Genomic DNA, 13,517 nt, shown 5'->3' on the forward strand with positions numbered 1-13,517 from the left:
TCAAGACTATTTTCCCACTGAAATAGCATCATTCCTGTTGTTTCCTCAGTCACTATAAAGACTTGTTTGTGCCTGACTGTTTCAGGCACAAATTTCAATTTTAGCTCAATTTCAGGGAGATTGACGTGCTTCAGGAACAATAAACAGGCTTGTATGAGGTCAGCCGTTCTCCATCTCAGAGATGTGTGCAGATTGGATGAGCGAAGCTCCAGGTTGCATACGTCATAACACTAACTGCATTTATCTATTAAACTAAATCATCAAGTCCTCAGAGGAGTCCAAAGGGCTGAATTGACAACAGTATGAAGCAGCAATATCTGATGCAGGGTGTTTACTAGAGGAAATGGTCCTGATCTCTTAGCAATGCTTATATTATTCAATGATTATATATTCTTCTAATATGCTTATATATTATATAATTCTTATATAGTCTTCTAATCAGCCAAAAATGCCTTGGACTAAATTACACCGAAACACAAATTATATTTTGAGTGCTCTTTACAGCATGACACAGACTTTAGTTGTTTCCCTGTCTGCTGTTAAGAGGTCTGATATAAAGTGATCTGACAGAAAGATGGCAGCATGCTGGTCACCTCCAGGTCTGCATTCACCAGCCAAGAAACTGCCATTGAGATTAATGGGAATGTTAGCAGTTAGTTCTCCACAAGTATAGACTGTTGTTTGAGGGTCGCAACCATCCCAACATAGCAACTTTTGCTCAATTTGTGGGTCAAGTTTAGGGCAGGACTGTTTGTTTATCTGATCAATGATTGTAAGCATTTGAAAACTGAGGACTCTACTTAAAAAGCATAGATTCACACATCTACAAGCCATGCCTCAAGTAGTTAAACTACTTATACGCTGCCCATTTACACAAGTACAAACAAGTAGTTGTTTACACTACAAGCTTAACAAAAAGCAGCTTTAAAGTCACCATGAAATCAAAACTGACCATGTTGACTGCAGCAATGAGCAAACAATAGCAATTCGATCATTTTTCACATTATTTTTCACATACTGTACAATATTGCAGCTCCTCGGTTCTTCTCACATTGATTTCTACAAAGCCCCTCCTTTTAAAAAGCTCAGAGTGCACTGATTGGTCAGCTGACCACTGCGGTAATTGTGATTGTCCTAACACCTCAATTGCGTGTCGGAAATGTAACACTTCAGCTTCCAAGATTTCTAATTAAAGCATTTGCAAACACTAGTAAATAATAATGTTGTAGGTTTTTCCGTATCAGTTCAAGCCAGAGTCAGATTTTGATAATGTGGATGATCAAGCCAATCGATCGGAACCAACTTTTGAAGCATGACTTGAGCAGAACCTTTCACAGTAGAAAACAGTCTTCGTATATAACCTGCAATGAGAAAATAATATTTGGACTTTGCCAGAGTTGTTTAGGCAGGTCTGGATCACTGTTAGATAGAATAATTGCCTTTGTGGGAGACAATGAACACTGAAAAGCATCCCCTTCTGGGGCCCTATTCACTAAGAATTTTGGTAATGCTTCCTTTTACAGTCCAGTTACCCATGTAAATACTATGTACTTATTTTAGTAACTACAATTACTGGGTAATAACTAGTACTAACCCTAAACCTACCCCTGTTCCATGTACTTACCTTATATTAGCCAGTACTTTCTAGGTAAGTACACTGTAAGTACACTGTAAGTACTGTACTGTAAAAGGAAGCGTTACCAGAATTTTAAGGCTAAAAGTAGCTAATAACTGGCGAATTTAGGAGCAATTCTTAAAAATAATGAGCGTGTCACTCCTAACTTTAGGACTCCGAATTTTTTTCACTAAGAGTAATTCACTAAGGCTACGTCCACATTAATCCGGATACATTTGAAAACAGGGTTTTCGTTTAAAAACGCTCTCCGTCCACTCTAGCGTTTTCAGCCGTTTTCCGACGTTTCAGTGTGGATGAGAAACTTCTAAATTCACTTTACTGCGCATGCATGAAACTTCACAAAAGCTCACTGAGATAATAATGTTATCGCACAATAACAGGATAATTTTATTTAGCAAAATATCTCACCTTCACTGATGCGTCCAGTTCGCATTCAGTCACCCTATGTTTGGTTTAAAACGCAACTGCTCTCCTGTTTTGCCGCAGGACAGCAAATGTAAGTACATTATCTGTCATCTTTGTAGTGCTATGAAGAATAGCACATATTAAGTAACATAGAAAGTAACATATTTTAGCAATAGTGTAAAAATGAATAACACATAACAGGCACAATACAGATAAACATGAATATCTATTCGTACTGCATGGATCACATGACTAAACTTACGTCATCGTTTTGAAAAACCTCCGGTTTCACTGTCCACACTACAACGCGAAAACGGCGTTTTCAAATTTATCCACTTTGGAGAGCGTTTTCCAAACGATACGTTTTTGTTGACTTAAAACGGTGTCTCAGTGTGGACGGAACGCCAAGACGGAGAGAAAAATGATGTTGGTGTGGACATCACCTAAGCATTTTAGCTCTAAAAGTACCACCTAAATCTGGGACAGCTTAAAAGAAGTCGAGAGGACTCCTAACTCACTAAGGTCTATTCACAAAGGATTGTAGCACATACCACCGCCTCTCGCAGTCGTCCGGGGTCCGTGAAACAAGTGGGAATGCTGCATTGATCTGCAAAAAAATCCTCTCCCATGTCTCACGCTTAGTTTTTCTTGATATCCCAGTGCCGAATTTCCTGAATTTCCTTTTGTTATGTTTTTTTTTTTCAGCACCAACTGGGTCAGCAGCAGTAACCGATTCTGCATCCAGTTGGGCTTTCTTTTCCATTTTGGTGAGTTCATAATCCACCGTCATTCAACTATTACAGTACTTCAATAGGAGCAACATTTCCTTGCTTTAAGTAGTCTATTTAGGCTAATAGGATGTCAATTAACCAAGCAAGTGTTAATGCAAGTGTCGTTTTTTCATTGTAAAGTGGTGGCAAGTGGAGGTTTTCATTAGGATTTTAGGAACCATTCACGTATAGCGCCTAAAAACGCAAGGCGTGCCACGTTCTCCTTTTTCCAAAGCGCTAGGGCGGTTGCGCTCCGGTTGGTTCTTGTCACGTGACCTACGGTGCGCTCCATACGGACGCGCTTGGAAAAAACAAGCGGGCATACTACGCGCCTACATTTAAATCACGAACTTGAGCGTGCAAAAGATGCAATATGTGAACACTGCAGGCCTTGATTTAATTTAATTCCCGACTTTTCTCTCTCTCTCTCTGCCTTTTTAGAATTACACTTTACTGGGGCCTGCACAAACAATGTCATTATATATGCATTTCGATGACATTACTATTATTATTTTGTGTAGGACACAGACATATTTAGATGTCGTAATTCCATGATTTGTTGCTTCTGTGTTATGTTCCGCATGATGGCCCTGTCATCTAACAAGCCAATCACCATGATCATTGCGAGGAAGCTCGTGCATGAGAATTGGCGTCATCCATAGCAACGAAGACTCACTCTTAATTTAGGAGTCATTTTTCGTTACTAAGAGTAGGTCTGAAAGGCGTTGTTAATAATTTTTAAGAGAAAACTCCTAGCTAAAATATTTTAGAGTGATTTAAGAGTAGTCCTAGTGGTAAGATAAAATTCTTTGTAAATACGGCCCCTGAAAGGTTAAAGATCCTAGTGCTCTGATTGGTCAGCTGATCCAGTGCATAATAATTAGCCAAACACTAGGTCGGAAATGTAACAGCCAATACTATAATGCTGAGCTTCAGCTTCCAAGGCTTAAAGCAGTTGTAAACAAAAACAGTTAATAATGTCAATGGTTTTATCATATCGGTTCAAGCCCATGTCAGATTGTCCAAGCAAAGCGGGAAATTCCCTGTTTTTCAGGATTAGCCCTTTTGTATAGCCTTGTTTTTTCCCAGGTTTAGGAGGCTGTGCTTTGTAAATTGTGTTGTACACTTTCACTGCTCAGGAACAGTGTTCTAAATAAATCTTAACCACTGATTTCTAGTTTCATCTTTTCGGAAGCCCAAACAAAGGAGATTTGCTTTCACATCCAAACACACAGCATCTCTGTGACATGCCGAAAACACTAAAATTCACTGTGTCAATTCAAAAGTAAGTTAAGCCGTTCACACATGACCCATTTTTGCATCCAGGTCTTTGTTTAATGGTTTTCTGCCAACCTCTTTTACCAGTGCCCAGCTTTTTTTCTGCCCATCTAATGTTCACATTCTGTATGAACGACCCCTTACTCCCCAACACTGATGCATTTATATGGTGGTATTCAACTGACGATATAAGGTTCAAATTGCATGTCACAATCATTTTTCTCCCCCTGTCTCTCAACTGAATGTGTTCATTTTTCTAAAGGTGCAGTCCATAGTTTCCTGTGTACAATGACCCGCTTTTCAATTTCCAGCTCGGAATGCTCTATTGTCTGGACTTATTGATCGACCCTTTCACATCATCTGTCTCCTCAGGCAGAATCCAAGTGGAGGTCTTCTGCAAATCAGCTTTTTTTTATTATTTTTTATTCCAAGACAAACTTTAGTTGTTGTTGCTGTTTTGTTTGTTTTTTTTTTTTGTTTTTTTTGTCAAATAAGCAATTCAAGGTCTTTTTGCCTCTCTATTATATTTATTTTAAGTACACTATAATTGACTTGCCATTATTGACTCTACATAATCCATCTTCCATCCTTAAGAGAAGGCAATCAAAAAATAGATACAACTGATTATGGTGCTCCTTATGCAAATGTAGGCTTTCAATTTATTTACATCCATGCAAATCACAATGTATTTTTCTGTAATAAAACTGCCTGTGCTACTCATACTTTATGGATTTTTTATGGATTAAGAAATATTTTTGAAAATCAGTTCCTGATATAAAACGGCTTGAAGGCCAAATATGCAATCTCACAGGTTCTTTCAAGGTTGAGCATCAGTTCACTTAAATCTATAACCATGGTCAGTTTTCGATAAAAGCTTTACAAAAAACGACAACATTTGCTTATTTTGTGGCAACTAGCCAGATTCTGATTAGCTTAAATTTTTGGCTTTGAAATGAAGGTCTTTCATAACACACTGTTGCACATAATGGCAGCTGTTCTGAATTGGATTTTATGCTCTTCTCGCTTCCTCTCCTCTATCACTGTCACTGTTAGAGATGTTTAGTATAGTAATTCATTGCATGAATTATTGCCTAACTGCTTAAATCATTGGAAAGGAAATTAAACAGTCACTCTTCGTAGTAATGTCCCACGGGTTTATGAAGGGCTTTATTAATACCAAATTATTCATTCACAAATACAAATTATAAATCGTTCATATAGAGTTAACAACATGGATAAATGGGTGACTAGCCTTGTTATTGAGAATAACATGCCATTGGATGGCGTGATTGACCAGAATCAGAGTCACGCATTCCATAGAGCCGTGTAATAACTAATGTACTAATGAACCTTATTGTAATTTGTTACCCCTGTAATAAAATAATATAAAAAACTAATAACCAAAACTTAATAAAAATAGAAATTTAAAAACGGGGATTGGTTACCTAACGTAAACTCTGTTCTCTCTAGATGAGGGAACGAATATTGCGTAAGCTAGTTTATGCTACAGGAAAGGGGCCTCCGTGGCCTTGACCCAGAGGCTCGGCTCGGCCATTATGGCCAGGGATTATTTTGAGATGGTCCTCACTGCAGAACACGAAATCCATCAGGAGGAGGAGTTGGATCCAGATCCAAGTCCTCCCACTTATACCTAAACCTACCCATCTCCCTGATCCCTAATCCTATCCATCTCGACCCCTAAGATTTGGATCCAACTCCTCCCCCTGGATCTCGTGTAATGCAATGAGGTGCTACTGATTATTTTTGCAATTATGTTTAGTTTACTGTGGTTCTTCAATGATTTCCCCGTTAAAACTCAGTAGACCAGAAAACAGCTAAGTGATTAGCTGTTTTCTAAAAACATTAAATGCCCTTTCAGCTCATTTGCAGAGTAACTACTTTTGGAATTAAATAGTATTGCCTCAATTGTATCAGTATTGTGCCATATTAGTATTGCCAAAACGCTTCAGTTTGCTGGAAAGTGGTGGTATCTCTCATAATAAATGGAGAGTGAAGGAAAGAGGGAAAGGCAGACACTTTGTTTCCACCACAACTCATATGAGTTCGATGAGCACCTCTGCTGAGTAATTCTTACTGGAATCACAGACTGCATCAGCTCAGTCAAGCATCTGGGAAACACACATTTGCCTGTCTACTCAATTGCATGGGTTGGATTAAGAGGAGATTTAGCTAATTGGAATAAATGGTAATCTTTTTTGCGTGTGCAACTGGCAAACAATCAGAGCAGTAGAGAAGATGTAGGTTATACATGAGCATTGCCTCAGGCCATAATACGTATGCTTTTGTCAAAGACATGAATTCATGAAAAAAGAACCTATTTTAAAAAAAAATTACTGCGGAAAATATACCATGAAATATCTAGAGGGGAACAGAAAATCAGCTTCATCCTTAAATGCGGCTGCTAATAAGATGAAGAGCATTTCAATGCATCTGTCGACCATCAGCATTACATATGCATGAGCTATGTACTGTAATTCTTCAAACTAATACTGTACATTTTAATTGCATTTATGTTCTTAGTAGATGCTCGCCTACTGAAACAACTTGTAGTTTACAAATCACATTACTTGAAAATACCAGAACAAGCAGCATTAGAATATACTGTACAATGCTTGCTTAGCCCCCACAGTGTAACTGTTTCTTATTTTAAAGTGTTTCTCACAATTCCCCCCCCCTCCCCACACATTTTTTTCTAAGATGAAGGTTCATTTTATTCACACAATTTTACAAATTTAAATGGATTTTAATACAGTTTATATGTATTTATTTATATTTCTGATGTTGGTGCTTAACCAACATGGTCACTAACTGTTCTTAAATGCAAAAGAGCTGTGTTCCATGGCGAAAAATAAATAAATGAATAACTTAACCATATAACAGCCAAAAAAAAAAAAAATTATATATATATAATTTTTATTTTTTGGGGATCTGAAGCTTATGAGCGAAAGCTAAGTCCATGAAGCTGCCTTCCGCTCCTGAGTCCAGCAAAGCTTGGCAGTTGTGAGACCAGGTTGCCCATTAAAATCCTACTGGGAGGAGAGTGGAGGTTGAGGTCTTTTCTGAAGAGAACCCATCCGATAGTTGCCCCATTCTTACTACCGGGCCCGATCTTTTACTGGACAAGAATACAAAAAGTGGCCAGCTCTTCCGCAGTATAAGTATCGGCTCTTGCCTCTTCTTCTTCTCTCTCTCTCTCCTCCCGGGAAAGCCGGGCTCTACCTACCCGCATGGGTTCTTGATCGAAAACTGCATGGGCTTGTGATCCACCCATCTTCTTCTGCTTTTCCGGGGCCATCATTTCCATCCTTTCCTCCCTTGTGAACAAGACCCGAAGATTCTTGATCTCCTCCACTTGAGACAGGAACTCTCCACCAACCTGAAGCGGGCAGGCCACCCTTTTCCGACTGAGAACCATGGAATCAGACTTGGAGGTGCTGATTCTCATCCCAGCCACTTAAAACTCAGCTGCAAACCATCCCAGTGCATGTTGAAGGTCCAGGTCTGATGAGACCAAAATGACAACATCATCCGCAGAAAGCAGAGACGAAATCATATGGTCCCCAAACTGGACACTCTCCAGGCCCCTCGTCTGTATAAATAATGATGCACCGGTAACAAGTCATTGCTGACAATGCGAACCAAGCTCCTGTTCCGGTCGTACAGGGACCAGACAGCCCTTAGCAATGGGCCCCATACTCCCAGAGCACATGACGCCACGAGGGACACAGTCGAAAGCCTTCTCCAAATCCACAAAGCACATGTGGATTGGTTGGGCAAACTCGCATGAGGCCTCCAGCACCCTGGAGAGGGTATAGAGCTGGTACAATCTCCCACCGTCGGGACGAAAACAACACTGTTCCTACTGAATTTGAGGTTCCATTATTGGCCAAATTCTCCTCTCCAGTACCCTGGCATAGATTTCCCGGGGAGGCTTTTGGAGGCTAGCATTGCGTGTTCATGCATTTTTGGGGCAGGGCAATGAAGGGAGTGGTGTCTTTATTTGGGTTGATTTTAAATATCATCAGTGTTTCTCAAAAATCCCTTACTGGACCTTTAATGTAAAAATGATGTACAAACAATCATCATATTATTCAACTGAATCAAATACTCGACTCCAGTGTATTTAGTTTAAAAGTATATTGAGTTCTACATACCATACAATACATATGGGAGGGAAATAATTTTAGTCTGCTTCTTCCTCAATCCATTTATTTGCATAGGACATTTTTTAACAGTGACAGAGACAGTGGGAGAGATAAAAATGAGAAGAGACACCCAGAAAATATGCAGCTGATGAATTTGAGCATGTGACTCAGTTGACATTGAGACCGCTGCTGATTATAACTCTGTCTCACCAGCAGCTGTGGCAGCTTTAAAATGAGGTTTCCTCTTTGATTCTGGTTACTTGTATGATTATTTTTATGTTTTAATAAAAGAGGTTGTGTATGACTATTTTAAAATTGTCCATTTGGGAGATTTAGACACTATTCTTGATCTATTGCTTGTAAAAAGACTTACACTTTGACAATACTGAAATAATATACTTTTAAAGGATATACGTCAGTGCAAATTGAATGTAATATTTTCTGACACTTAGAGGCTGTTTACACCTGGTCACTTCATGTGTTTTTTGCAATCGTGAAAAAACCAGGGGCCCTATTTTACCGATCTGACCCGTAAGTATCAAGCATGAAGCGCAAGTAACTTTGTGGGCAGGTCTTGGGCACTGTTGCTATTTTACCTGCGGGATAAATGACTCTTGTGCCCGACGCAAGTTTAAAAGGAGTTGGTGTGAAATAGCTTCATTTTTCATAAGTGTGGTTTGGGCGTGACGTGAAATAAACCAATCAGAGCATCATCCAACACACCCTTTAAGAGCAGGTGCGCATATTGCATGGTGGATTGTTATTATAATGGCAGATCTACCAGGCGGGCAGCTGGAGCGTTCACAGCCGAGGAGACCGGCATTCAAAACAGGGCCCCAGTTGTAAATGCACTCCGAAACACATTCGAGACGGATTTGAATCCGATCGCTCACACCACTTCAGGAGGTGGTCTGGGCCGCGTTCCAGGTGAAACTGAACAAGTGTAAATGCATTTGGTTGTTGAAACCACATATGTAAATTTTACTCCTCCCAAAAATGCTAAAAAAATTAAATAATAATAATAGATTTTATTTATATTGCGCTTTTCTTGTACCCAAAGTGCTACAAGTACAGTACAAAAGTAAATGCATTAATAAAAAAAGAGATATAATAAAATATGCGTCCAGTGTCACCAATTAAGACACAAACACCATCTTAAAAAAGATTGTTTTTTTAACTGTTTCTTAAAACTCGTTAATGTTGTAGCATTCCAAACAGTTAAAGGAAGTGCATTCCACAACCTGGGGGCTGCGACAGAGAAAGCTCTTTCACCCATCGTTTTCAGGCTGCAAGAAGGCTGTTTGAGTAGAAAAGTGTTGGCGGAGTGGAGAGATCGAGAGGGCATATATGGCGTAATTAAATCACATATATGGCGCAGCTCCATGTACAGCTTTATATGTTAAAATAAGAGTTTTAAAATCAATACGGGCATGGACCGGAAGCCAATGCAGGTTCCTAAGCACATCAGAGATATGCTGAGGAAAAGACTATGTGTAAAAACATGTGCAGCTGAGTTCTGTGTGTTGCAGTCGCTTAATAGACTTTGCAGGTAGGCATAAAGGGCATTACAATAATCAAGCCTAGAGGTCACAAGTGCATGGACAAGCCTTTCAGCATCAGGTAATGAAAGAAAAGGCCTGATCCTGGAAAAAATTCCTTAAATGGAAAAATGCAGATTTTGAAATGCTCTTCATTAGTGTTTTTAGTGATAAGTGAGTATCAAAAATTACACCAAGGTTGCGAACTTGAGGTGATGAAGATAGTAAATTATTTTCAATGACCAGATTAAAAAAAAAAAATACAATTACAGGTAGCTGCAGGGGTCCAACTAAAAGAACCTCTGACTTTGTATAATTTCATTTAACAAACTTGTGGTACATCCATAATTTAATTTCCTGCTGACAGTCAGAAAGGAATCTGAGTATCATCAGCATAGAAGTGGAACCCCAAACCATGCTTTCTAAAAATCTGCCCCAAAGGAAGCATGCAAATATTAAAAAGTATTGGGCCAAGGACAGGCCCCTGAGGAATTCCATGACATACCTCTCTTATCATGAGGTATGATCATGGGGGCAGCAGTCTAAGCAGAAATGTCCTTAAGCCCAGAAATGCCCCTAAGCCTCAAATCTAGCAGCACCAAGATAGTAAGGGCACCAGAGTCAGCAGAGAAGAGGAGGTCATTCATAACTCGGACCAAGGCAGTCTCAGTCCTGTGTCCTGGTCGAAAACCAGAATGTTCTAAAAGCTTGTTCATGGACAAGTGGGAATGAAGTTGTGAACCAACAACACATTCCAAAACGCATTCCAAAAGGAAGATTAGATATTGGCCTGTAATTAGACAGATCAGACACATCACACCCAGGCTTTTTAAGAATGGGTGTGATGGAAGAAACCTTAAGGGCTTGGGGAACAAGTCCAGTAGTAAGGGAACCATTAACAATATTCAAAATGAGAGGACTGATAGATGACAGGCATTACTTGAGAACATGATTTGGGATAGGATCCAGAGTACAGGTAGTGGAACTCATCGTCATAATTAACTTGAAAATTTAATCAATTGTGACCGTTTGAAAACTAGAAAACCAGGTAAGAGGACAATTTAAAGGCTGAATCTCAGGAGGTGCACACAAACAGACAGAAGTAATAGACTGATAAATATTCTCATTTTTTTCCAGCAAAGAATATCAGAAACTTATTGCACTGCTGTACAGTGGAACAAATAAATAAATTGGGAGGTTTAAGGAGTTTGTTAATTACTTTAAACATCTTGTATGGTATTTCAGTACCATCATTAATAATTTGAGAGTAATATTCGGTTCTTGCTATTTTGAGGGCATCGCTGTACCTAACCAAACGTTCATCATGTATAAGTTTATGGACAGTGAGCCCTGATTTTTTAAACTGCCGTTCCAACTGCCTGGTCTTTGCTTTATGAGCCCTGAGCTCAATAGTAAACCAGGGTGATGATTTAGAAAATGAAACAACACGTTCCTTCCTGGGGGCCAGCACATCAAGAGTTGATTTAATAGTTAGTAATATAATTATATTGATCAACAGTATTACCTGCAAGACTCTCATTGATCATACATGAAAACTGATTAAGATTTAGATTAAGATCAATATTTTTAAGATTTTTAAAACTAATTACCCTCTTTTGTAGATTTTGAAGAGGAACAGATAAGTTAAAACTCAAGAGCTTATGGATGCAAATACTCAAATTGTCACGACTACCAGCCCCGCAGCCCCCCTCAATAACCACCAACGAGCGGTTTCACCCGAATATTGACTGTCTCCCGAACTCCAAATTCCATCATGCCTCACTCATGCCCTGATTCCGTTCACAGCTGTGAGTAATGATCACACACAGCTGTTACTCATTCCCAACGTTATATAAGCCACACTCACAGCATGCTCAGTGCAAAGTCTTGTTTTTAGCATTTCCTGCTGAGTTGTCCTGCCTTTGCTTATGAGCCTCTGCCTGTTTTCCTGGATCTAAATTGTCTACTGCCTGCCCATTGATCCTCTACCTGTTTCCTGGATCTCTCACTGGTATTTGGCCCTTATCTGTTGATCTTGCATTCAAACAATAAGCTGTTGCAAATGGATCTGATTGAGTCTGATGAATTTCAACACAAATCTTTGCCTTCAAACTGATTAATATCAGCACCAGCTGTACACATTAAATCAAGTGTATGACCTTCTCTATAATTAGAAAAGTTAACATGTTGTATCAGGTTAAAACAATCCAGAATCTCCATCATATTAGTCATATTAGATGTAATCATATTAGTATGATTACAACTAGGATCATCAACATGAATGTTAAAATATCCAATAAGAATCATAGAGGGGCAGTGGTGATTTACAAGTAGTAGTTTGAGTTCATCAAAGAACAGAGGGTTAGGTTTCATTGGCCGATAAATAAGATCAAAACAGGAGAAACACCACTAACTTTAAAAACAATAGTCTCAAATCATAAGACAGGAAGAATAGCAATTTCAGTAACAGAGACTTCTGTACTGTACACAACAGCAATTTGTTTTGTTTGTTGCTTTATTTATTGCCTTTTTTCATATCACATATTTTAGAAGCTAATCATCATAAATTAGATATCATTCGAAAGCTTACAAACTCAAAATTCATCCAGTGAAAACTGTTTGAAATTGGGTGATTGAGAGGCGAGCAAGGTCTTTTAAGCGAGCACACTCTAAAAAATGCTGGGTTGTTTTAACCCAACTTTGGGTCAAATATGGACTAACCCAGCCGTTGGGTTAAATTTTTACATTACATTTTTAACCCAACATTTCGGGTTTGTCCATATTTGACCCAAAATTGGGTTAAAACAACCCAGCATTTTTTAGAGTGCAGCTTCAAACTCTTTTGTGCTCCGCATCACACCACACGATAACACTGGATACAGATAAATAAATAAAAATGTGTGTGCTGTTGTAGTTCACCCAGGACTGGACTTTATTCTGTTATTTGGTTTATTTTGAAAGGTGAACTGTCTTTGTAGTGTTAAGAGAAGTAGAGCTAAACGGGAGATATTGTTTTTGTCAGAAGTGAGAGAACGTGTGATATGCTAAATCAATCAATCAATCAATCAATAAAATTTGAGTTGTAGAGCACCTTACAACAGCCAAAAGGTGCACAAGGCGCTTTCCAGTAAAAACATCAATAACAATACTATATAAAAAACATAAGTGTACATAAAAATAGCAATCGGGTCTGGTTGGAGGCTATGTGTTAAAAGCTTGTCTAAATAGATCTGTTTTCAACTGCGATTTAAAAAAACTCAACACGGTGATGCTTCGTAGCTGTAGTTGAAGTGTGTTCCACGTCTCTGAGCCCTGGACGGCAAATGATCAACCTCCAAACTTTTTATATTTGAACTTTGGAATCACCAGAGAGGTGTGTTCAGAGCACAGGGTTCTGGCTGGTTGGTAGACCGAAGTAGGCCAGGGTCATACGATTGATGGCCTTGAACACGAACAGCAGGACCTTAAACTCCACCCTAAACCGCACCGGGAGCTAGTGGAGCGAGTATAGGGCTGGGGTGATATGTGAGCGCTTGGAGGTGTTGCAGAGGAGATGTGCTGCAGTGTTTTGTACCAGTTGAAGCAGTTCAAGCCTATTGTGGAGTGATTTATTAAGTTCAATGTAGAGGGCATTGCAGTAGTCTATCCTCAAGCTGATGAAGGCATGAATGGCTTTTTCAAGGTCAGCTCTTGACAAAAATGGTTGGACCTTCACAACTGCACT

Source organism: Pimephales promelas, chromosome 9, assembly GCF_988280905.1.
Source record: "Pimephales promelas chromosome 9, fPimPro1.hap1.1, whole genome shotgun sequence".
In the NCBI taxonomy this organism is placed as follows: domain Eukaryota; kingdom Metazoa; phylum Chordata; class Actinopteri; order Cypriniformes; family Leuciscidae; genus Pimephales; species Pimephales promelas.